We start from the raw sequence: 22,380 nt of genomic DNA on the forward strand, positions 1-22,380 counted from the left end.
ATGAAAATAATGAGCTGGAATGTGATCCTTTGATCTGTTGTAAGTCTCAGCACTTCTCTCTTTATTCCTGGGATATATGATTACAACCCCACTTCAATCAACTATCATTCTTGCTTATGTAACACTCTGGTTTTGTTGGCTGTGTAAGTCTAGGGAGACACCCTCTGGCCCCGCCAATCGTGGGAGGTTGAAGTGCAAGCCTCCCAAAATCCCCTTGTTTGTGTGGATGCTACGTGATTTGTTAGCCTGTTACAAATAAGTACCATGAAATAACAGACAGTACAGGGCTTACAAATGAATGATTTAGCTTTATAATTCTTAACTTGACTAAAGGGTTAGTAAAGAAAAAGCAAAAAAAATGAAAAGGGCCCATTTTAAATGAAACAGTCTAATGTGCACAAGTTAGAGCTCACGGTTTTCCCTTCGCCGATCCTCATTCGATCTCCACTGGCTTCATCGAACCACGCCCCTACTACGGGTCGACTCCTTTGACCTCTTCTCTCCAGCATCTTCTCTCTTCTCCCCTCTCAAAAGCCCCAAGCCCAACCTTAGTGTCCCTCACCAGAGAAATTTCCACTGAAGCCGTTTATCCCAATTGGAAGGCACACATTTTTTCCTATCTCTTATCTTCAATAGTAACCCAAACAAGCAGCTTACACGGAGAACAAACTGTGCAAATGCAGGCATCTAGAAGAAGACGGCACCGGTAAACAATGCTACCAAAGGTGACATCCTGAAGACAGGTCACAGAGCAATTTCTTTCATTTATTTAGTTTTGTTTATTAATTGAGATATAGCTCAGCACAGGTCCTTCCACCCCTTTGAGCCACACTGCCTAGCAACCTCTAATTCAATTCTAGCTAATCACAGGACAATTTACAATGACCAATTAACCTATCAACCAGTACATCTTTGGAGTGTAGGAGGAAACCGGAGCACCCATGCGGTCACGGGGAGAATGTACAAACTCCTAACGGGCAGAGGCAAGTTACCGGTACTGTAATGCGTTGTGCTGCCTACCACACTAGTGTGCCGTCCCACTTTCACTCTGTTTACATCTTGTGTTTATTTCAGATATGGTTCCAGTACCATTAGGCCCTTCATCTACTTTCTGGCGGTGTGATTTCGGGCCGACCAGGCGATCGGGGGGTTTGTTGTTTCCGAGAATCTTCCATGAAGCTGTGACCATGCAGACCAGGGAGCCAGGAGACGGGGTGTGAGCCTAGGATTGACTCCATCACTTGCCGATCTCACCGATTAAAGCGCCGAGCGGAATGAAGTGATTGAGGTGATTGTGAATGCGAGCGAGCATTCAGCGCAGTCTACCAGCCTCTCGCTGCTGCCAGAGAGGGTGTCTGTGTATGGTGGTCTCTTGTTCCCTCTCACTCGCTGCTTCCAAGGGAGTATCCTTGCATTCCAGAGATCCCTCTCTCCCTCGATGCTGTTGGTGGGTAGGGCTGGAGTAATCACCACAGAATGTAGATTGTTTCTAGGATGTGTTCTAGTTTCTAGTTCCACTTCTGGTCACTCTTTTTTTGTTGCTCTTTTTGGGCAGCCTGCAGACAGTGAACACTGAGTGGAACAGTAGTGAAATATGTCTGTTCATTTTGTGGTTTATATTCCATGTTTTTGGCTGGTATTTTTCTGTTGCCGTTTGCACAATTTTTTTTGCACGGTGGGGTTTTGACGTTTCATGCTTTTCTTTGACCGGGTTGGTTTCATGGTTGTTATTTGTTTTGTGACTCTGGAGATGATGAATTTCAGGTTCACATACTGCATACATACTTTGATAATAAATGTACTGAATCCATAAACAAAGAGCAATAAACAATTAGAACATGAGCTAATGTGATAAAGAGTCCTGAGAGTGAGATTATTGGTTGTAGGAACATTTTAATGATGGGGCCAAGGGGAGTGTAGTTATTCTCTTTTATTCAAAGCTTGATGGTTTTGGAGTAGTAACTGTTGTTGAATCTGGTGGTGTGAGTACTGATGCTCCTGTACCTCCTACCTGATGACAGCATGATCTGAGTGGTGGGGATCTCTGATCACGGATGCTGTTTGCTTCATGTAGATGTGCTCAATGGTAGGGAGGGCTTTACCCGTGATTTACTGGGCTGAATTCACCTCCTTTTGTAGGATTTTCCATTCAAAGGCATTGGTGTTTCCGTACCAGGCCATGGTGCAGCCAGTCAGCATACTCTCCACTACACAACTATAGGAGGTTGTCAAAGTTTTAGATGTCACACTGAGTCTCTGCAGACTCTTAAGGGAGTACAGTCACTGCTGTTCTTTCTCTGCAATTACACTTCAGCGCTCAGCTCAGGACCGGTCCTCTGAAATGATACAGTGGAATTTAAAGTTGCTAACTGCCTCCACTTCTGATCCTCTGCCTCTGATGGGGGGGGGGGGTGTCATAGATCTCTGGTTTCCTTCTCCTAAAGTCTATGATAAGTTCCTTGGTCTTGCCTACACTGCATGAGGGGCTGTTGTTATGACACCACTCGGCCAGTTTTTAATCTCCCTCCTGTATGCTGATTCATCATCACTTTTGACTTGGCCCACAGCAGTGGTGTCATCAGCAAACTTGAATCTAGCATTGGAGTTGTGCTTAGCCACACAGTGATAGTAAAGTGAGTAGGGGAGGGGGGTGAAGCACACAGCCCCGTGGTACACCCGTGCTGGTGGATATCGTGGAGGAGATGTTGTTGCCAATCTGAACTGACTGGGGTCTATAAGTAAGGAAATCCAGGATCCAATTGCACAAGAAGGTGTTGAGGCAAAGGCCTTGGAGCTTATTGATTAGTTCTGAGAGGATGATGCTATTGAATGCTGAGCTGTAGTCGATAAAGAGCATGCTGATGTATGCACCTTTGCTGTCCAACTGTTCCAGGATTGAGTGAAGAGCCAGTGAGGTGGCATCTGCTATGGACCTGTTGCTCCAGTAGTCAAATTGGAGTGAATCCCCGTTGCCTCTCAGAAGGATCTGATATGTTTTATCACCAGGCTCTCCAGACACTTCTTCACTGTAGATGTATTTACAACTGAGTGATAGTCTCTGAGGCAGGTCACCATGCTCTTCTTGGGCACTGGTATAATTGAAGCCTGCTTGAAGCAGGTGGGTAGCGCACACTGCTGAACCAAGAGATTAACGATCTTTGAGAACACATCAGTTAGTTGGGCAGCACAGGTCTTTAGAACACATCCCGGTACCCTATCTAATCCAAAGGCTTACCTTGGATTCTCCTTCCTAAAGGCAGCGTGCACATCAGCTTAGATATCGAGATCATAGGATCATTGGATCATTGGAAGATGTGAGGGTTCACAATTGTTTCACTGTGTTCTGACGGTCAAAGCTAGCATAGAAGGCATTGAGCTCATTTGGAAGCAAAGTCCTTCTGTCTCCCATGCCTTAAAGAGGAATGTCTTCTTGATTAAGTTAAAAACATAAGAAAACTGATATTTTAAGTAAATTTAATGTGACTGTAACTGTTAATACAGCTCAGTAAAATTAATTTGAGCTTTTTTTCCCTGATTATCAAAGGCATTGTTCTTTGTTACAGTGCCATGTCAAAATTTGTGATATTGTCTGTGTCATCAAAGAACAATTTTATTCTCACAGTATCATGTAAGTCAATAGGACTATATTCTGATTACTTATACTTTATTGTCGCTAAACAATTGATACTAGAACGTACAATCATCACAGCGATATTTGATTCTGCGCTTCCACTCCCTGGATTACAAATCGATAGTAAATATTAAAAATAGTAAAAATTAGTAAATAGTAAAATTTTAAATTATAAATCATAGTAGAAAATAGAAAAATGGAAAGTAAGGTAATGCAAAAAAAAACCGAGAGGCGGGTCCAGATATTTGGAGGGTACGGCCCAGATCCGGGTCAGGATCCGTTCAGCAGCCTTATCACAGTTGGAAGGAAGCTGTTCCCAAATCTGGCCGTATGAGTCTTCAAGCTCCTGAGCCTTCTCCCGGAGGGAAGATGGACAAAAAGTGTGTTGGCTGGGTGGGTCATGTCCTTGATTATCCTGGCAGCACTGCTCTGACAGTGTTCGGTGTAAAGTGAGTCCAAGGACGGAAGATTGGTTTGTGAGATACGCTGTGCCGTGTTCACGATCCTCTGCAGCTTCTTTCGGTCTTGGACAGAACAACTTCCATACCAGGTTGTGATGCACCCTAGAAGAATGATTTCTATGGTGCATTTATAAAAATTAGTGAGGGTTTTAGGGGACAGGCCAAATTTCTTCAGTTTTTTCAGGAAGTAAAGGCGCTGGTGGGCCTTCTTGGCAGTGGACTCTGCTTGGTTGGACCAAGTCAGGTCATTTGTGATATTGACCCCGAGGAACTTAAAGCTTTTGACCTGTTCCACTTGCACACCACCGACGTAAATTGGGTCGTGCGGTCCGCTACTCCTTCTGAAGTCAACAGCCAATTCCTTTGTCTTGCTGACGTTGAGGGATAGGTTATTGTCTTTGCACCATGCCACCAGGTTCTTAATTTCCTCTCTCTACTCAAACTCATCATTACCTGAGATACGGCCTACAATTGTTGTGTCATCAGCAAACTTATATATTGAGTTTGATGGAAACTTGGCTACACAATCATGGGTGTACACTGAGTACAGCAGGGGGCTGAGTACACAGCCTTGTGGGCACCGCTGCTCAGAGTGATTGTAGAGGAGAGCTTGTCCCCTATTTTTACAGCCTGGGTCCTGTCTGTGAGGAAGTTGAAGATCCAGCTGCAGATCTGAGTGCTAAGGCCCAGGTTCTGGAGCTTAGGGATCAGTTTATCTGGAATGAAGGCAGAGCTGTAGTCAATGAAAAGGAGCCTAACGTATGCATCTTTATTCTCCAGGTGTTCTAAGGAGGAATGTAGGGCCAGAGAGATGGCATCTGCTGTTGACCTGTTGCTCCGGTAGGCGAATTGCAAAGCGTCAAGGTTGACGGTAGGCTGTGGCTGATGTGTGCCATAATCAATCTCTCGAAGCACTTCATAGCAATTGATGTCAGAGCCACAGGTCGATAGTCATTCAGGCATGCCACCTTGCTCTTCTTCGGCACAAGGATTATCGTTGCCTTCTTAAAACACGAGAGGATCTTAGACTGAAGCAGGGAGCAGTTGAAGATATCAGCAAACACTCCCGCTAGCTCACTTGCACAGGCCCAGAGAACCCGTCCTGGGATGCCATCTGGGCCCGTCACCTTCCTTGGATTTATCTTCAGGAAGGCCCTTCTAACGTCCTCCTTGGTGACGACGAATCTCGATGCCACCAGGTCCAGTTCATCCGGAGGGAGCGGGACGCTTCTCTTCTTTTTGAATCTTGCATAGAATACGTTAAGTTCATCAGGAAGAGAAGCTCCAGAGTTATTGATATTCCCAGCCTTTTCTTTGCACCCAGTGATCTCATTTAGACCCTGCCATAGTCTACTGGCATCCCTTTGGTTAGCTTGGGCTTCCAACTTCGCTTGATATTGCCTCTTGGAGCCCTTATTGGCTTTCCGGAGTTCACGCCTGGATTCCGTGTAGCGACTGGTATCCCCGGACCCTAAAAGCTGCAGCTCTAGCCTTTAAAAGGGACTTGACTTCATAATTCATCCAAGGTTTCCAGTTAGGGAATACCCAGATCACCTTGTGAGACACACAGTCCTCCGTGTATTTCCAAATAAAGTCCGTGACAGCTGAAGCATACTCATCAAAGTTAGCTGCCGAGTCCTTGAATACTAACCAGTCCACTGATTCAAAGCAGTCACGGAGGACCTCATCCGTTTCCTCCGTCCAATGCGACACTACTTCTGACACAATGACCTCCCGCTTCAGTTTCTTTTTGTAAGCCGGGAGGAGGAGTACGGCCTGATGGTCCGATTTTCCAAAGTGAGGTCGTGGGACGGAACGGTAGGCATCCTTGACTCTTGTGTAGCAGTGGTCAAGTATATTCGGGCCTCTAGTGGGGCAGGAGACATGTTGGTATAACTTTGGCAGCGCCTTTCTGAGGTTGGCCTGGTTAAAGTCCCCGGCTGTAATGAGCAAAGCCTCCAGATACCTGGTCTCAAGTTCACTGATGCTGGCATATAGTATGTTCAGAGCACATTCCATGTCCGCCTGGGGGTGAACGTAGACCGCTGTCAGTATGACCGAGGTAATTCCCGTGGCCGATAGTAGGGACGACACTTCACCGACAAGTGTTCCAGGTCCGGGCTGCAGGAGCTTGTCAGTGCCACTGTGTCCGAGCATCACGCAGTGTTGATCAGTAGGCAGACACCACCTCCCCTCGTCTTGCCCGAAGATGCCGTGCGGTCCATCCGATGGATCGAAAATCCCTCCAGTTGGATGGCACAGTCGGGTGTGGCAGGGGAGAGCCAGCTCTCAGTGAAACAGAATACACAGCAGTTCTGCATCTCCCTGCAGTAGGTGAGTCTCCCTTGAAGATCATCCACCTTGTTCTCTATAGCTTGCACATTAGCTAGTAGGATGGTGGGCACAGGGACCCTGAAGCCCCTCAGCTTCAATCTGACAGGCAGCCCAGCTCTTTTCCCACACTTCCTCGGTAAATAGTGCATCTTTCCAGGTTTTCATCGATGCAGTGTGTTGTTGGCAGCTCTTTGAGGTAGGTGGATGTGTTCCGCAGGGATCGAGCGGCGAGTCGCGTCATCGTGCGCTCTGGGTCGTGCCGAGTAGTGGGGGAGGCTCTGGTGCCACTTCCAGCTTCCGGGGGCCCAGGCTGTCAATTGGGTCAGACCCTGAAGCCGACACTTAATCCCAGATGGCTGGGTTCGTTGCTGAAACCAGTCCGTAAGCCGAGTCATGGTTGCGGAGGCCTCCACTCCAGCTGAGCCTCGGGCTTGATTTCCGAGGTCGGCGGCGGAGGCCTCACTTCCAGCAGCTGTGGATGGCCACCAATGGGGCTTTACGGTGGTCGCTCCGGGGAAGCGTCTGGGGCACCTTGAGGTCTCCGCCGTCACTTCTGTGTGGTGGTCTGCTCCGGAGAGGTGCTGGTCGGAATGAGCCGTGTGTCCAAGCGCTCCAGCAGGTAGCAGACCGCGGGTCTCCGGGAACGTGGTGGGCCTCATTGGTCAGGTCCAGGTGCGGTCCGGAGTTTAGGGAGTAATTCTGGCGCGGTGATCTCCAGCTGGGTCAGTAGCTTTGCCAGGGTGTTGTTGATCTTGATCTTGCTAGATTGGAGGTTTAGAAGGGTTTCTTGGGTATAGGATAGTGGAGAGGGCAGTTTACTTGGGACAGCATGTACAAAGTCGCCAGTTACTGGCGCCATCTTTAACAGATAAATTACCAGCAAATAACCAAAGAGTGAGAATAAATGGATCATCCTCAGATTGACAAACAAGTAGGGTACTGCAAGGGTCAATGCTTGGGCCCCTCTTTTCATATTGTACATATATCAGTGAGTTGGCTGATGAGATCAATGTCATAATTCAGAGTTTACTGATGATATTACACCATAGAACACTACAACGCATTACAGGCCCTTTGGTCCGCAACGTTGAGCTGACCTTTTAACATACTCTGAGATCAATCTAACCTTCCCTCCTACATAGCATACTAATGTAGTCTAATCAAGGTTTTGTAGAACTGCAAAGTTACCTCATGGTTCTTGAACTCAGTACCCCAACAAATGAAGGTGAACAAATCCTGCCACTTTTAAACTGCCCTATCAACTTGAAGCATTAAACTAGCTACACTGTGACTTTGAGGGAGAATAGAAAGAATCTTCAGGGATAACTAGGGAAACTGTATGTGTGGCAAGATTATTGTAAATAGACTGTCATGTAGAAAAATATTAAGTCATTCCCTTTGGAGCACAGCATAAGAAAGTGAAGCAGTATTTACTACATAGAGAAAGACTCTAATATTCAGAGGGAGCGAGATGCGATTGTGCATAAATTGCTCAGGAGCAACATGCAGGTGTAGCAGATAATTAGTGGCAAGTAATATGTTCACCTGATTTAAAAGAGGATTTGAATCATGAAGGATTTGAGACATGAAAATTTTATTCTGAATGGAGAAGATCTAGGTGAGATGTACCTCAGATACTGTGTGAAACTATGGCTTCCTTACTTTTGAAAACTTGTTCTTGCCATTGAGATAGTGCCGTGAAGAATTACTGTTTACAGAGATGGCATATGAGAAGAGTTTAAGCAGACTTGGTCAGTCTTCTCTAAAACTTAGAACAATGGGAGATCCAATTAAAATGTTAAAAATGGCTTGATAGACTTGAGACATTGAGGCTGTTTCATTGGCTGAGGACCTGGGGAGTGGGAGGCACAATCTGAGAATTATAGGTAAATTGTTTGGCACTGAGATAATGAGAAATTACTTCACACAGATTGTGTTGAATCTTTGGAACTCTCTACACCAGGGGTTTATGGAGGCTCAGTCATCTCCATTCAAAAGAGATCAATATGTTTATGGACAATTAAGGAGTCAAGTGAGAAAGTGATGCTGAGATAGCAAGCAAGCCATGGTCTTGATGTATGGCCAGATTTCCTATTCTTTATGTTCTGGAAATCCACAAGCATCAACTGAGGCAGCCCCAAGTTGCCATCTGCAAGATTCTTAGGACCCTAAACCAGTTCCTCCAGATTAGGGATGACAAATAAAAAGCCGGAAGGGTATAACAGAGAAATACAGAACAGTCTACTTAACCTTGGTGATGGGGAAAATGCTAGAATCTATTGTGAAAGAAGTAATAAAAGATTTAAAATGTTAGTGGGATTGGGCAAAGTGAACATTGATTTTTGAAAGGGAAATCACAACACATTTACTGCAGTTTTTTGAGGATGTAACTGGTGGAAATGATAAAGGCAAAGCAGAGATTATGCTCTATTCAGTCTTTCACAAAGCTTTCATCAAGATCTCATAAGAAGCAAGTGTACATTTTAGCAGAAGAACTGGGTAACTGGGCCTGCCCTTAATTGAGAAGTGATTGCCAGATAGAAACAGACCAGAGGAATAAAGAGATCTTTTGTCAGGCTGGTAAGTGATGACTGGTGCGTTGAAGCAGAATTCAATGCTTGGGTTCTTATTTATATATCCATAATGTGGTTAAGAGAGCTAAATGGGAATATCCAAGTGTCCCTGAGAGTGGCAGCAGATATAGATAAACTTGTTAAAAAGGCACATGGTATAGTTGCCTACATTACTAAGGAGTGAGTAAGCAAACTTAATCAATACAAAATAGTATTGTCAAACATATCTGAACTTTTCTCTGTGCTTTGCTCATAATATTGTTGTTGCTAAAACTTATGGGGAAGTATTCATCGAGGTTCTCATGGTCTAATCAATACATGGAGAATCCTCCTAGAAAGTACATGTGTGGTTTGTTGCTGGGTGAAAGTGGAGCTGAAATTACCTACACACAGCTTGCTACAGCAAAAAGAGAGGGGATAGGGAAGAAATATTATTTTTTTAAAAATGAACTGGTCTCTATTATTGAACTAACCAATCACTCAGTAAGCAGAAACATGGCGGCTGATACCTCAGGTTCATCGAGAAGCACCTCTGGGAGAGTGACACCATTCTTCTTTGCAATATATTGGAGTATTTCTTCTGCCTCCTTTACCCTTCCTTTTACCAACAACCAGCGTGGAGATTCAGGAATAAGCCTGAAAGTAGAAGTGTTATTTTAGGATACTGACTTCACAAATAATTTCACAAGTTGAAATACTTTCAAATCACATGACATAACGTAATTTAATTACCTAGAAACATAGAACATTACAACACAGTAAAGGCCCCTCAGCCCACAATGCCAACATTTCAACCTCATCTAAGATCATAGAACATAGAACTCTACAGCACATTACTGGCCCTTCAGACAACAATGTTGTGCTGACCATGTAACCTACTCTAGAAATTGCCTAGAATTTCCCTACCGCATAGCACTGTATTTTTCTAAGCTCCAATTACTTATCTAAGAGGTTCTTAAAAGATTCTATTGTATCTGTCTCTACCACCTTCACTGAAGTGCATTCCACACAACCAGCATAATCTGTGTGAAAAACTTACCCCTGATATTGCCTCTGTCCCTACTTCCAAGCACCCCCTCGTATTAACCATTTTAGCCTAGGGAAAAAGCCTCTGGCTATCCACAGGATCAATGCCTCTCATCATATTATACACCTCTATCAGGTCGCTCTCATCCACTGCCGCTCCAAGGAGGAAGGGCCAAGTTCACTCAACATATTTTCATAAGGCAAGCTCTCCAATCCAGGCAACATCCTTGTAAATCTCCTCTGCACTCTTTCTATAATATCCACATCCTTCCTGTAGTGAGGTGACGAGAAATGAACACAATACTCCAAGTGGGGCCTAACTAAGATCTTATATAGCTGTAACATCCAGGAAGTGTCCACTCCAGGAAGTAAAGGAGGATATTATGACAACACCTTCTCTCTGAACTTCTTTATCTTCCTCACTTTCAGAGTTCTCTCCACTGTCATTTCTTATTCTTTTATTACCTTTGTCTTGGTTTTCATTCATCTGTCCCCTCACTATCTCCTCATTCCCTTTATTTCTCCCTTCACCATAATCCATTTCTCCCCAGCAGCCTACCTCTGATCCCGAATCCCTATCCCACTCCTTCTCCACTCTCTTTCTCTCAACCCGAAACTTGTTTTTCCTGGCGATCAATTTTTTCGCTCGTTCACTCCACATGTTAACATCAGTCAACACCTAGGTGTGTTAAACAGGAGGGAAGAAACTGATGATATAATTGATGATCCATTTACATTGGCAGAAACGGTGAGAGCAATAAAGAGATCGAGACCAACATCCCCAGGGAAAGATCTGATATGCTATGTTATGCTAAAAAATCTTGGAGAAAGAGCGCTCTTGAAGTTGCTGCATTTTTATAACAGAGTGTGGGAGGAGGGAAGATTACCAAGTGAATGGAAAGAAGCAGTAGTGATTCTAATAAGGAAACCTGGCAAGGATCTGTCAAAACCCACTAGCTACAGACCAACAGCGTTAACATCAAATATATGTAAAATAATGGAAAGGATGATAACAGAAAAGTTATCGTATGAGCTTGAGAAGAGGGGAATGCTGGCAAGTTATCAGAGTGGTTTTAGGAAGGAGGACTCAGTGATAAGGTTAGAGACTGAAATAAGGAAGGCCCAAGGAAATAAAGAGTTAGTAGTTGCAGTGTTTTTTGACTGCGAAATCGGACACCTGACCAGGTTCATTTCCCAATACCAGATCAGGAACACCCTCTCCTCCAGATGGCTTATCTACATATTGCGTCAGAAAACCTTCCTGAGCACATCTAACAAACTCCACCCCATCCAAACCCTTTGCTCTAAGGAGATGCCAGTCAGTTTGAGCCCTCCTCCCACATAATCCTTCATTTTTCTTTCATCTATGTGTTTATCTATGAGTGTCTTACATGTCCCCAGTATACAGTTTCTGCCTCTACCACCATCCCTGGCAATATGTTCTGAGCACTCTCTGTTTAAGAACCTATCCCTGACATCCCCCATATACTTTCCTCCATTCTCCTTAAAATTATATCCCTCTTATTAGCTTGAAGTTGATTCAGAAATCTCAAAGAGCAGAAGATAGTATGAAAGATGGCTTAATATTCTGACAGGCTTATGGAAAAGCGTCAACAATCCTGTGTCATTGGCAAAGATCTGCCTTTCTCAATCAGCAACCTATTTTGACTTAAAATGTGTTTCTTCTTCCCTTCATTGTCACTGGATCTAAATTCTCATTCTGTTGACTTTAACAGTATTATGGTAGGACTTTAATTTGACACTTCAAGAAAATAGCTTACTACCAACTTCATAAGGACATGTACCTATCAGCAAAAAGTACGATTATTAAAGTCATCTACTACGAATCCGTGTTCCCTGGCATGCTGTGATGCAGTGATGCACCATCAGAATTGAATTGGCATGGTGCACAATGCCCTCACCTCTTTGCTTGGATGTCGTTCAGCTGCCCTCAATATTATCAGATGTGCATCTACTTGACTCCTGCACTTTAAGAACTGGGTTAATCTTGACACATAATATGAGAATGAAACCTGCTGAATTTGCAAGTGACATGTTCAACTACATGAGGCAAACTACATTGCCTTTATCTGCAGGAATATCCCCCGAGAAAGAAGGAGGAGGATGAGAGAGGGAGAGAGTTTGAAGGGAAAGATAGCAAAGTGAGAGAAACGGGTGGAGGGGGCAAGGGAAAAAAGAAAGTGGAGATAGAGATCAGGGAGAAAGGAAGGTGGAGAGACAGTGTCTTGGGGAAGGAAGAGGAGGAGAGACAATGGAAAGGAAGAATGACATTGAAGGGATGGAGGAGGAGAGACAAAGAGGAAGGAGGTAAGTCTGGAAGATGAGGAAGGGAAGAGGAATGAGGAAGGAGGGCCATAGGGAGGGGGCAGGTGCAGCAATAGTCTTGCTAGCCATGAGAATGCACTCAGTTGCAACTGTATCTGGCTTCTTCTGTAACCAATAAAGTGGTCATTGAAAGTATGTCCATAGTCTTCTGCTGCTATGGCTTCTCTACTTCTAAGTTCTACATGTCGTGCTTCAGTGATGCTCTTCTGCACACCACTGTTGTTTCATATGCTTATTGAGTTACTGTTGCCTTCCTGTCAGCTTGAACTAGTCTGACCATACTCTTTTGACCTTTCTCATTAACAAGGCTTTGTTGCCCACAGTACTACCACTGACTGGATATTCTTTTTGTTTATCGTACCAGTCTCCGTAATCTCTTGAGACTATTGTGTGTGAAAATCCCATGAAATCAGCAGTTTTTTGAGATACTCAAACCAACCCGTCTGGCACAGTCGAAGTCACATTTCTTCCCCATTTTGATGTTTGTTCTGAACAACAACTGAACCTCCTGACCATGTCTGCATATGATTGTGAATTGAGTTGTTGGCTGATTATATATTTGAATTAATAAGCAGGTGTACAGGTGGTACCTAATAAAGTGGCCACTAATGGTAGGTTTCAGATTAAATAGTAGTCTTGTCTCCTTTGGTGGAAAGTCAAGGCTCTATTTGATTGGTCACCCAGTCTTTGGCTCTGTATTTATTTCACACTGGGGGTAACAATGAGTTTTCTTGAAGGATATCAAGTGTAGCAGAATGGTTTTACTTAAAAAGAGTGATTCAGAAATGATGAAAAACAATGCCAGACTTAGATAACAAAAGAGGCTTGTAAAGTAATAATTCCAACAAATCCATAAACCTGCCTTGGAATCAATATGCTTAATCTGTGTCAGAATCTACACCAGGCTGACATTTATTCACAGGGGGATGGGAAGTCTCACAAATGCTATTCCACATGCAATGTCACAGACCCTAAAAATCTGTTTGTTTTGGTCCTTGTCAAGTGCCTAATTTCCATGGGATCTGTGGTGTGTACGATGTCCTAACTGCCCCAACTCACTTTTTTTTCAAATGTCACTACCGCCATGTGCTGCCCAACATATTGTATTCCTGGTTTCCCTTCGTGCAGAAGTAATGAGTGCCGGAAGACAGAATCAACCATCCTGCACTGAGCAGGGTGATTCCTGAATACAGCTTCAGCTGGAATAATTCACAAGGTGTCTCGATATGCAGACAGATTGTTCATTGTCCAGCAGCACAACTTTAAACTTTTGAAGCATTACATGAGTGAATGTTCTCCCAAAGGGGTTATTCCCTTAATGGAGGATGTCTGTTTAACGTGAACAGGAAACCACTACACAGTCCTCGACAGATTGGTGTCAGGGTCCAGTGCTGTGGAACGCAAGACCACTGGAGACCCTTCACTGCTGCAGCCTTCCATTGCCTTCATTGCCATTGTGATGAGTTATCATCTTCTGCCAGCTTCACTGCTCAGCTCTTGTTTGGATCGTTCTTTGTCTGGAACCTTTGCCTTGAACTTACTGTCCTGAGAGACCTACCAGGAGATAAACTCCAAACAGCATTGCTCTTAGACTCTCAAGAACTCACGAGCCTCTCCATCACAACAAAGTGACGATCCTCAGAACAGCTTTTTAGGAAAGAGAATGCAAATCCTTGGAAGTCAGCAAGAAAGTTGCACTTGCACATAATTTAACAGCATTGGCTAATGTTCTAAATTTAAAAACAGTTTCTCAGTGAGGAGATTTGCAGTCCCTGTAGAGCCTCTCGATCTATTCATGGACAGTGTTAAAAATAATTTAGTCTGGGGAAAAGTTGTGAATGCTAAATGTTTAAATGGGTTCCATGGTGGTGTAAGAACAGATAACTTATCTGTGTTGATTAAATTTGATGGGAAAATTTGCCAGATAGGGTAAATTTCATTTATAAAAGTTACATGGTTCGAGCCTATGTGCCTCCTCCTCTGAGATATTTTCAATGCTTGAAGTTAGGCTGTGCGTAAGGGTAAAAAGCAGTTTGGTAGATGTGGTGGAGAACATGATGCTGACAATTGTGGAGAAGCTGTTAGGCTAAAATGTACCAACTGTGGAGGAGAACATAGCTCTGCCGATGCAGGATGCTCCGTATAAGAGAAAGCTGTGGAAGTCCAGTGTGTTTGAGTGGAAATGGGCATATCATATGTTGAGGCTCTGCAGAATGTACAGAAGACCATGACTTCTGTAATGGGACATATTTATATCCGGAATACAGATATATTAGGGACATTGTGTGAAGAGCATGATTATTATAGATCATTGATAAACTAAAGATTGTCTCTTTCATGGCAAGTGTGGTAAATTGCCCAGCACAAACTAATAGTTGGACAGAAAGAATTAAGATTATATTAACAGCTGCAGAAAAACATTCAAAGATAAAAGACTTAACTCTAGAAGTTACTAATAACGCCTTACAAGGAGGGATAAATAATGTTCAGACTTCAAAGGAGGGTTGCGAATGGCTTTTCTAATCTTACACTGGAATGCTGGAAGCCTGTCAAGAATTTACGACATTTATTGAAGATTTACCAAATAAACCTTGTTAAAATCTTGCCTAAGTTATAAGGTACACGGTTACATTGATATAAGACACGATTGGAAAATGGGTAATGGATGAGGAATGGCTACCTTTGTCAAAAATGGAATAGCATATAGAGTTTGGAGTTGTTTATAAGTCAATTGTGGTTGTAATTTGGGGAAAGAATAGCAAAGTACAGATAATAATTTTTTATAACCCATGTGAAATGTTAACATCTAATATATTGGCAAGTGCGGGTGGAAATGGGAAAAATAAGGTCATATGGTGTAGGAATTTTGATGCTTATAGTACTATGTAGAAGCATGGTGACACAAATGTGAATGGGACGGTGGTGGAAAACCTTCTGGAAGAAAAATGCTTGGTGTGCTTGAATAATGGTAGGAGTACAAGAGTGAATCTATTTAACAGCAATTTTCCTGCTACAGACTTTATACTGGTATTTGAGGATATAGCAAGTGTGTGTAACTGGGGAGTGTATAAAGATAGAACAGTGAGGAGTTGATGTGAATCAGAGGAAAGGTTCTCGTATCTCCAGACGGAATTTGAAAAAAAAGCAAATTGAGATGTTTTTGATGATCTTTGTCAGGGCTGGCCAACCTTTTACATTCCATGCATCAATTTTTTCATGCACGAGCTCAGATGCACCATACAACTCTTGTACCCGCATTCAGTTCTTGTAAAAATACTTAGCATTTTTACATGATGAATTGATTTGATATAAAAACAAGATAATCATTACTTACCTTAATGAGACTTCTTTTAAGAAATATATTTTGTCTTTTTTTGATTTCTTCCTTTTTCTTAATCACGTATTCTTTCCTTAAGTCAGACCCAAGCTCTAGCTTCAGTTTTCCTTCTATTTCATTCTGATGTTGTGTTTTATAGTGTTTAGTAAGATCATGTCTTCTATTATGTGAGAAAGTGTTTTCACAAACAATGCACAACGGTTTTCCTGACGGACCCGCTACAAAATAAAAACTCTTTTTCCCACTGTTCATTGAATTCACCCTTACTATCACTTTCTGCATTTCTTTTGCACTGTGATGGGTAACTGAATGTAAAAACAAGGCATAATTTTTGAAAAAGTACAAAACTGCAAATGTCTACAAAGGACAAATAAAGCACAACTCCGTAGGGCACGAGTGTCAATTGTAAACTGACCGGCAAAAACCTGCGACGCACCGCTGGCGCAGACGCCTGGCGCCTCAGGATCAAACAAGTATAAAACGTGTGTTGAACAGTTATGGAACTACCGCAGAACAAAGTCTTTCTTTCCTAGTTTGACTCACTGAACATTTTTTAAAATTGAAAACAGATTAATGTGAAAGAACGCAAACACGAGGAAATCTGCAGATGCTGGAATTTCAAGCAACACACATAAAAATTGTTGGTGAACGCAGCAGGCCAGGCAGCATCTATAGAAAGAGGTACAGTCGACATTTTGGGCCGAGACCCTTTGTCAGGACCAACTGAAAGAAGAGGTTGTAAGAGATTTGAAAGTGGGAGGGGGTGGGGGAGATCCGAAATGATAGAAGATAGATAGATAGATAGATAGATAGATATACTTTATTAATCCTGAGGGAAATTTGGTTTCATTACAGCTGCACTAACCAAGAATAGAGCGTAAATATAGCAATACAAAACCACCAACAATCAGACAGGAAGGGGAGGGATGGGGCTAAGAGCTGGAAAGTTGATTGGCAAAAGGGATACGAGGCTGGAGAAGGGAGAGGATCATGACAGAAGGCCTAGGGAGAAAGAAGGGGGGGGTGTGGAATCCCAGAGGATAGGCAAGGAGTTATAGTGAGAGGGACAGATGGAGAAAAAAGAGAGAAAAAAGGGGGAAAGAAAAAAAAATAATTAAGGGATAGGGTACGAAGGGGAGGTGGGGCATTAACAGAAGTTAGAGAAGTCAAGGTTCATGCCATCAGGTTGGAGGCTACCCAGACGGAACATAAGGTGAGGAGGAGGCCGCGGATAGACATATCAGAATAGGAATGGGACGTGGAATTAAAATGTGTGGCCACTGGGAGATCTTGCTTTCCAGGTGAGGTGACACTTCACCTGTGAGTTGGCTGGGGTGATATACTGTGTCTGGTGCTTCCGATGCGGCCTTCTATATATTGGCGAGACCCGATGCAGGCTGGGAGACCGTTTCGCTGAACACCTACGCTCTGTCCACCAGAGAAAGCAGGATCTCCCAGGGGCCACACATTTTAATTCCACGTCCCATTCCCATTCTGATATGTCTATCCACGGCCTCCTCTACTGTCAAGAAAAAGCCACACTTAGGTTAGAGGAATAACACCTTATATTCTGTCTGGGTAGCCTCCAACCTGATGGCACGAACATTGACTTCTCTAACTTCCGTTAATGCCCCACCTCCCCTTCGTATCCCATCCGTTATTTACTTATTTTTTAATATTATTAATTTTTTTTCCTCTCTCTCTCCTTTTTCTCCCTCTGTCCCTCTCACTATACTCCTTGCCCATCCTCTAAGCTTCCCCCCTCCCCCTTTCTTTCTCCCTAAGCCTCCCATCCCATGATCCTCTCATATCACTTTTGCCAATCAACTTTCCAGCTCTTGGCTCCATCCCTCCCCCTGCTGTCATCTCCTATCATTTTGGATCTCTCCCTCCCCCTCCCACTTTCAAATCTCTTACTATCTCTTCTTTCAGTTAGTCCTGACGAAGGGTCTCCACCCGAAATGTCGACTGTACCTCTTCCTAGCGATGCTGCCTGGCCTGCTGCATTCACCAGCAATTTTTATGTGTGTTAATGTGAAAGAAGATAACATTCGCCAAAAGATGTGCACGAGATAATAAAATCGCTAAGAATAATTGCTAAGTTTTACATTTATTCTCAGTAAAACCCATTTCTGGCTCTAAGCTACTTGAAATCCTGTTATAGGTTGTTTTTCTACAAATTGGTTTTTGGTTAAATAATTTTTGCATGAGTAGGCTTACTTTTTTATTATTATCACTGAGGTGCAATGCGCCACTTTTGCCGCATGTGCCATAGGTTGGCCATCCCTGATCTATGTGAAAGTAGATTTCCTGATTTTCTTGTTTTGGAGGAGACTGAGTTGAGTACCTTGTGCTCTGTACTCAGCTCAATAACTCAGGAATGAATTCCCAAATTATTGGGAAATAGTAAAAGAAGTCAGTTTCCTGGTGGATGGATCAATGAAAAAGAGTTGTGAAGGAGTGGAATAAAACTTTTAGGAAAGTTAGGCAGTGTTACTCCTATTCATTATTCATACAATATAAAAGAGCTCAAGCTATAGTTAGAAAAGTAGTGAGAAGCAGTGAAAATGTATTGGAGAGCACACTGTAATAGCATTGGGAAACAGTTCCAGGTAGGAGAAATTTGGGGCATGATACAGAAAATGAGTGCTGTTAGAAAATATGATGCATTACTAGTTTTGTGAGAGGTTTGCAGTTACTGACTTGGAAAAAAAAGTAGAACTATTGGCAAAAACTTTTATCAGTACATATAGTTCAGCCAATTTAAATTTAAAAAAAAAGAAAGACCAGATACACAAACAGTTTAGGCAAGCAATCCTCGCTTTGCCATGAAAAAAGAATTTTCCAGTTCCTGCTTAGATGTTGAATTTACTATACTGTATATTGGTTGAAAGTAAAAGGGCTATTAATTGCGCTGGCCAGACATCACTTTGGAAAGATGATATTTGTTATAGGTTTACATATTATTGGATTTGAAACTTATACGAGTTTTGAAATTCTTTAATGCTATGGGTTGAAGGGTGACTTCTTGCTTTCTGGAAATTAATGGTTTTTATCTCTGGCTTTTAGAAACCTGGTAAGGATCAATCAGATCATTCTAGTTATAGACCTATTTCACTAAATTCTCATGTAGGTAATATTATAGAATGAATGGTTACAGCAAAGCTTTCATATTTTGTGGAAAGTGGTGAAAAATTAGCTGCATACCAATAGGATTTCTGAAATGGAGAATGACCATAGACTTGGTGTTACTTTTGGAATCTGATATTTGTAAAGCCCAAGTTAATAATGTTTCAGTAGTAGCAGTTTTTTGTTGGTGTAGAGAACATTTTCTGAGGAGTATGAGACTGAAAATGGGACACTACAGGGGAGTGTGTGTAGCCCACTCTTTTTTAATATTATGATTAATCACATTTACTTAAATGCTGGTTCAGTTACCAGAGGTGAGAACCGATATCACACACTCTCCATGACCTTCCCTCCTCACTTCAGGGCACAGAGCCTTTCATTGTTCCATTGTTTGGTCAATTTATTTGCCGGCCCAGATCAGTTGGGGCAAGAGCCAATTTCGCTTGTTCTCTGCGATGGTCATCTCCATAGCACTGAGGCTATGAAGACCGCCCGGGCTGCTGTGCTCTGTGCCCACTACTACGATGAATTCATAAGTGAGGCTTTGAGCCAATACCAGGCTGCTTTGGAGTTCGGATCTGAGGACTCATTTTTGGTTCGGATTGCTGTTGTTTACTTCAATTGTTTGCATGATTTGTATTTTTTTTCTCTTGCGCATTGAGAGTTGGTCTTTTATTCTTATTTCTATTCTTTTTTTCCTTCAATTGTGTTCCTTCAGGTTTCTTGCTTTGTGGCTACCTGTGAGGTTTTATAATTTGATAATAAATGTACTTGAATCTTGACATTTCCGAATTGTCAAATGCTGGTGATGGTGCAGTGTCAAGAAAGGTAGGAATATAAATTATATAGTTGGGAGAATGCAGGCAGCTATTAATGAAGTAGTGGAATGGGGACATTAGTTGGGGGGGGGGGTTAAATTTTTTGTTGCTAAAATTCAAGTTATTTGTTTTTCTAATAGGAAAATTACACCCACAATTTATCTCACTTTATATGGGAAATCTCTTGAACAGGAGTCAGTTGTAAAGTTTTTAGGCATGTGGATGAACATAAGGCTAACATAGAAGGTCCATATGAATAAAATTCTAGAGAAGTGTGAAAAAGCCCTTAATGTGCTCAGGTACTTAGCTGCGTGTGATTCGACGGTAAATAGGAGTTCACTTTAAAAAGTATATTACTCTAATCAGAAACATCTCCTACTTGAGTTGCCACCATCTTCTGAATTTTATATATATACTGTCTTTTCTTTTTAAAGATCTTTTAAAAGATCCAGTGACAGGATGTTTAGCTGTTGTTTACATTCCAAAGTTTCAGATGATTATTAAGAAAGGATTCTCAAGGTATTGGTATTCACATCTGAGATGGTTGCTCTAGTTTTAGCCTTGGAATGGGTCGAAGAAATATGTTCACACATTTTTTTCCACATGTAATTCCTTCCTTCTGGCATCTTTTCTCCCACTTATTTAGTTTCCGTATATTACACGAGAGCCTACTTACATTCTTCTCTGTAATCAAAATCCCACCTAAATTAGCAAGTTCATGGCAATACAAGATTTGGTTCTCGAGGTCATATTTTTCATTGTGGAGAACTGTGGCCCAACCTCTAACTACTGCAGTACTCCACCAGACAAGCTGAACGGATTCCCTCACTCATACTCTTTGCCTTATGCCTGGCATACAGTTCTCTAGCTATGTCAGTACATTACCCAAGATTCCATGTGCACTATCCCTTTTGACAACTATCCATGCAAATGCAAAGTATTTTCCATTGGAAATATTCTGGTCATAGCTGATTCACTCTTTTCTGTTTGGTTGCCAGTGACTAGTAGTGTTCTGCAGGGGTTGGTGTTGGGACTACTTTTTTTATGTTGTATATCAATCATTTAGATGATACGAAGATTGGTGGAGGGGCATGTAGATTTGAGGAAACAGGAGGGCTGCAGAAGACAGATCAGAAGAATGGGAAAGAAGGTGGTAAATGGAATACAACATTAAAAAATGCATGTTCATACACTTTGGTAGTAGAAATAAATGTGCCCACTATTTTCTAAACGGGGAGAAAATCCAAAAATCTTAGATGCAAAGGGACTTGGGAGTCCTTGTACAGAACAAGGTTAATTTGCAGGTTGAATTGGTGTTCAGGAAGGCAAATGCAATGTTAGCATTCATTTCAGGAGGTCTGGAATACAAAAGCAGGGACATGATGCTGATGCTTTATAGGGCACTAGTGAGGCCTCACCTTGAGGTCTCATCATGAAATTTACTGGCATCAGTATCAGAGTACTAGGATAGCAGGAATCTCTGCTCTACGATAAAGACAGCTGCATTAAAAGAAATTGTCAGTCAACAACTCTTGCGTCTAAAATATCAGTTTGTATGTTTACTGACCAGAATTTTCCATCTCTTTACTGAGATATAAAGAATAAATGAAATCATAAACTCTGTCATCTAAGTTAAAACTTTGTCAGTTGGCATTCAGAGTTAGAACTTGTTTTTCTCAGCCTTGCCAAGGACTTTAACAATTACCGCCAATTTAAACTGAGGTGTCAAATGACAACAGCACTGCAGTGAATCATTGACTCATCTTCCATTTGTTACTTCTCATCCCATGTTTTCAATAAACACGCTATTTGAAGATATGTGCCGTTAACTGAAAACTAATTCAATTTTAGAAGTTCATATCGTTTGAAATTTCAGGGAATACAATCGGTAGCATAAAATGCAATTGAAGATTCTTTCCGTTTTGTAGTTTCAACATGGGTTCTATTCAGTGGGACTAGGCAGAAAATGGTTTGGCACAGCCAAGAAGGGCCAAAAGGCCTGTTTCTGTGCTGTAGTTCTTCTATGGTTTCATAGAATTTTGGTTCAATAATACTTCTATAAGAGCATAGGAAGTTTCAATATCTCTGAGCTACTTTGTAAATGAAGCTGTATCTGTAGATTTAGCAAAACTTATATTAATTTAGAAAATAACATTTGAACTGAATGAACATTTGTAATTACCAAATGTAAATAGTAAACTAGAGGAAATTATCTCAGCTGTTAAAGCATTCCCTGATCTATTTTTGCCAGAGGTATGACCTTTCGTGTACCTCTGCTACTAAGTTCCCATGTCTAATTTATTGCCTGTCTAAGTTCTAGGAATAGTGCTACATGAACCCAGTGACTGCAACTTCATAAAATTCCAGTGCAGAACATATTTCAGAGCTAAATTTACAACTAATACATATTTATGCTCATTGTGATTAATCCCCCTCAGTGCCATATTGAAATGCTCTCCCCACAGTCCCAAAGACTTTTGCATCTAGAAACTTATTCCCTTTTTTAAAGTATTCAGTAACTTTGCCTCCTCAGTCCTCCATGGTAGTCAATTCCACAAGTTTCCTTTCTGTGGGTGAAAAAATTTCTCCTTATCGAAGTCCCAAATTTGAGAACATGACTTCTCAGACTAAGCCGGGGTCCCCAAACTTTTTTGCACCGCGGACTGCTTTAACATTGACAATATTCTTGCGGACTGGCCAACGGGGGTGTGGGGTTAATCACAAC

The 22,380-nt window shown here is 42.2% G+C and overlaps 1 pseudogene; it reads right to left on the reverse strand.

The window, feature by feature from the left end:
- LOC140200519 (organic cation/carnitine transporter 2-like) overlaps nt 1-22,380 on the reverse strand; it is a 70,301-nt pseudogene that overhangs the window by 21,788 nt on the left and 26,133 nt on the right.

The sequence above is a fragment of the Mobula birostris genome, chromosome 7, assembly GCF_030028105.1.
Source record: "Mobula birostris isolate sMobBir1 chromosome 7, sMobBir1.hap1, whole genome shotgun sequence".
In the NCBI taxonomy this organism is placed as follows: domain Eukaryota; kingdom Metazoa; phylum Chordata; class Chondrichthyes; order Myliobatiformes; family Myliobatidae; genus Mobula; species Mobula birostris.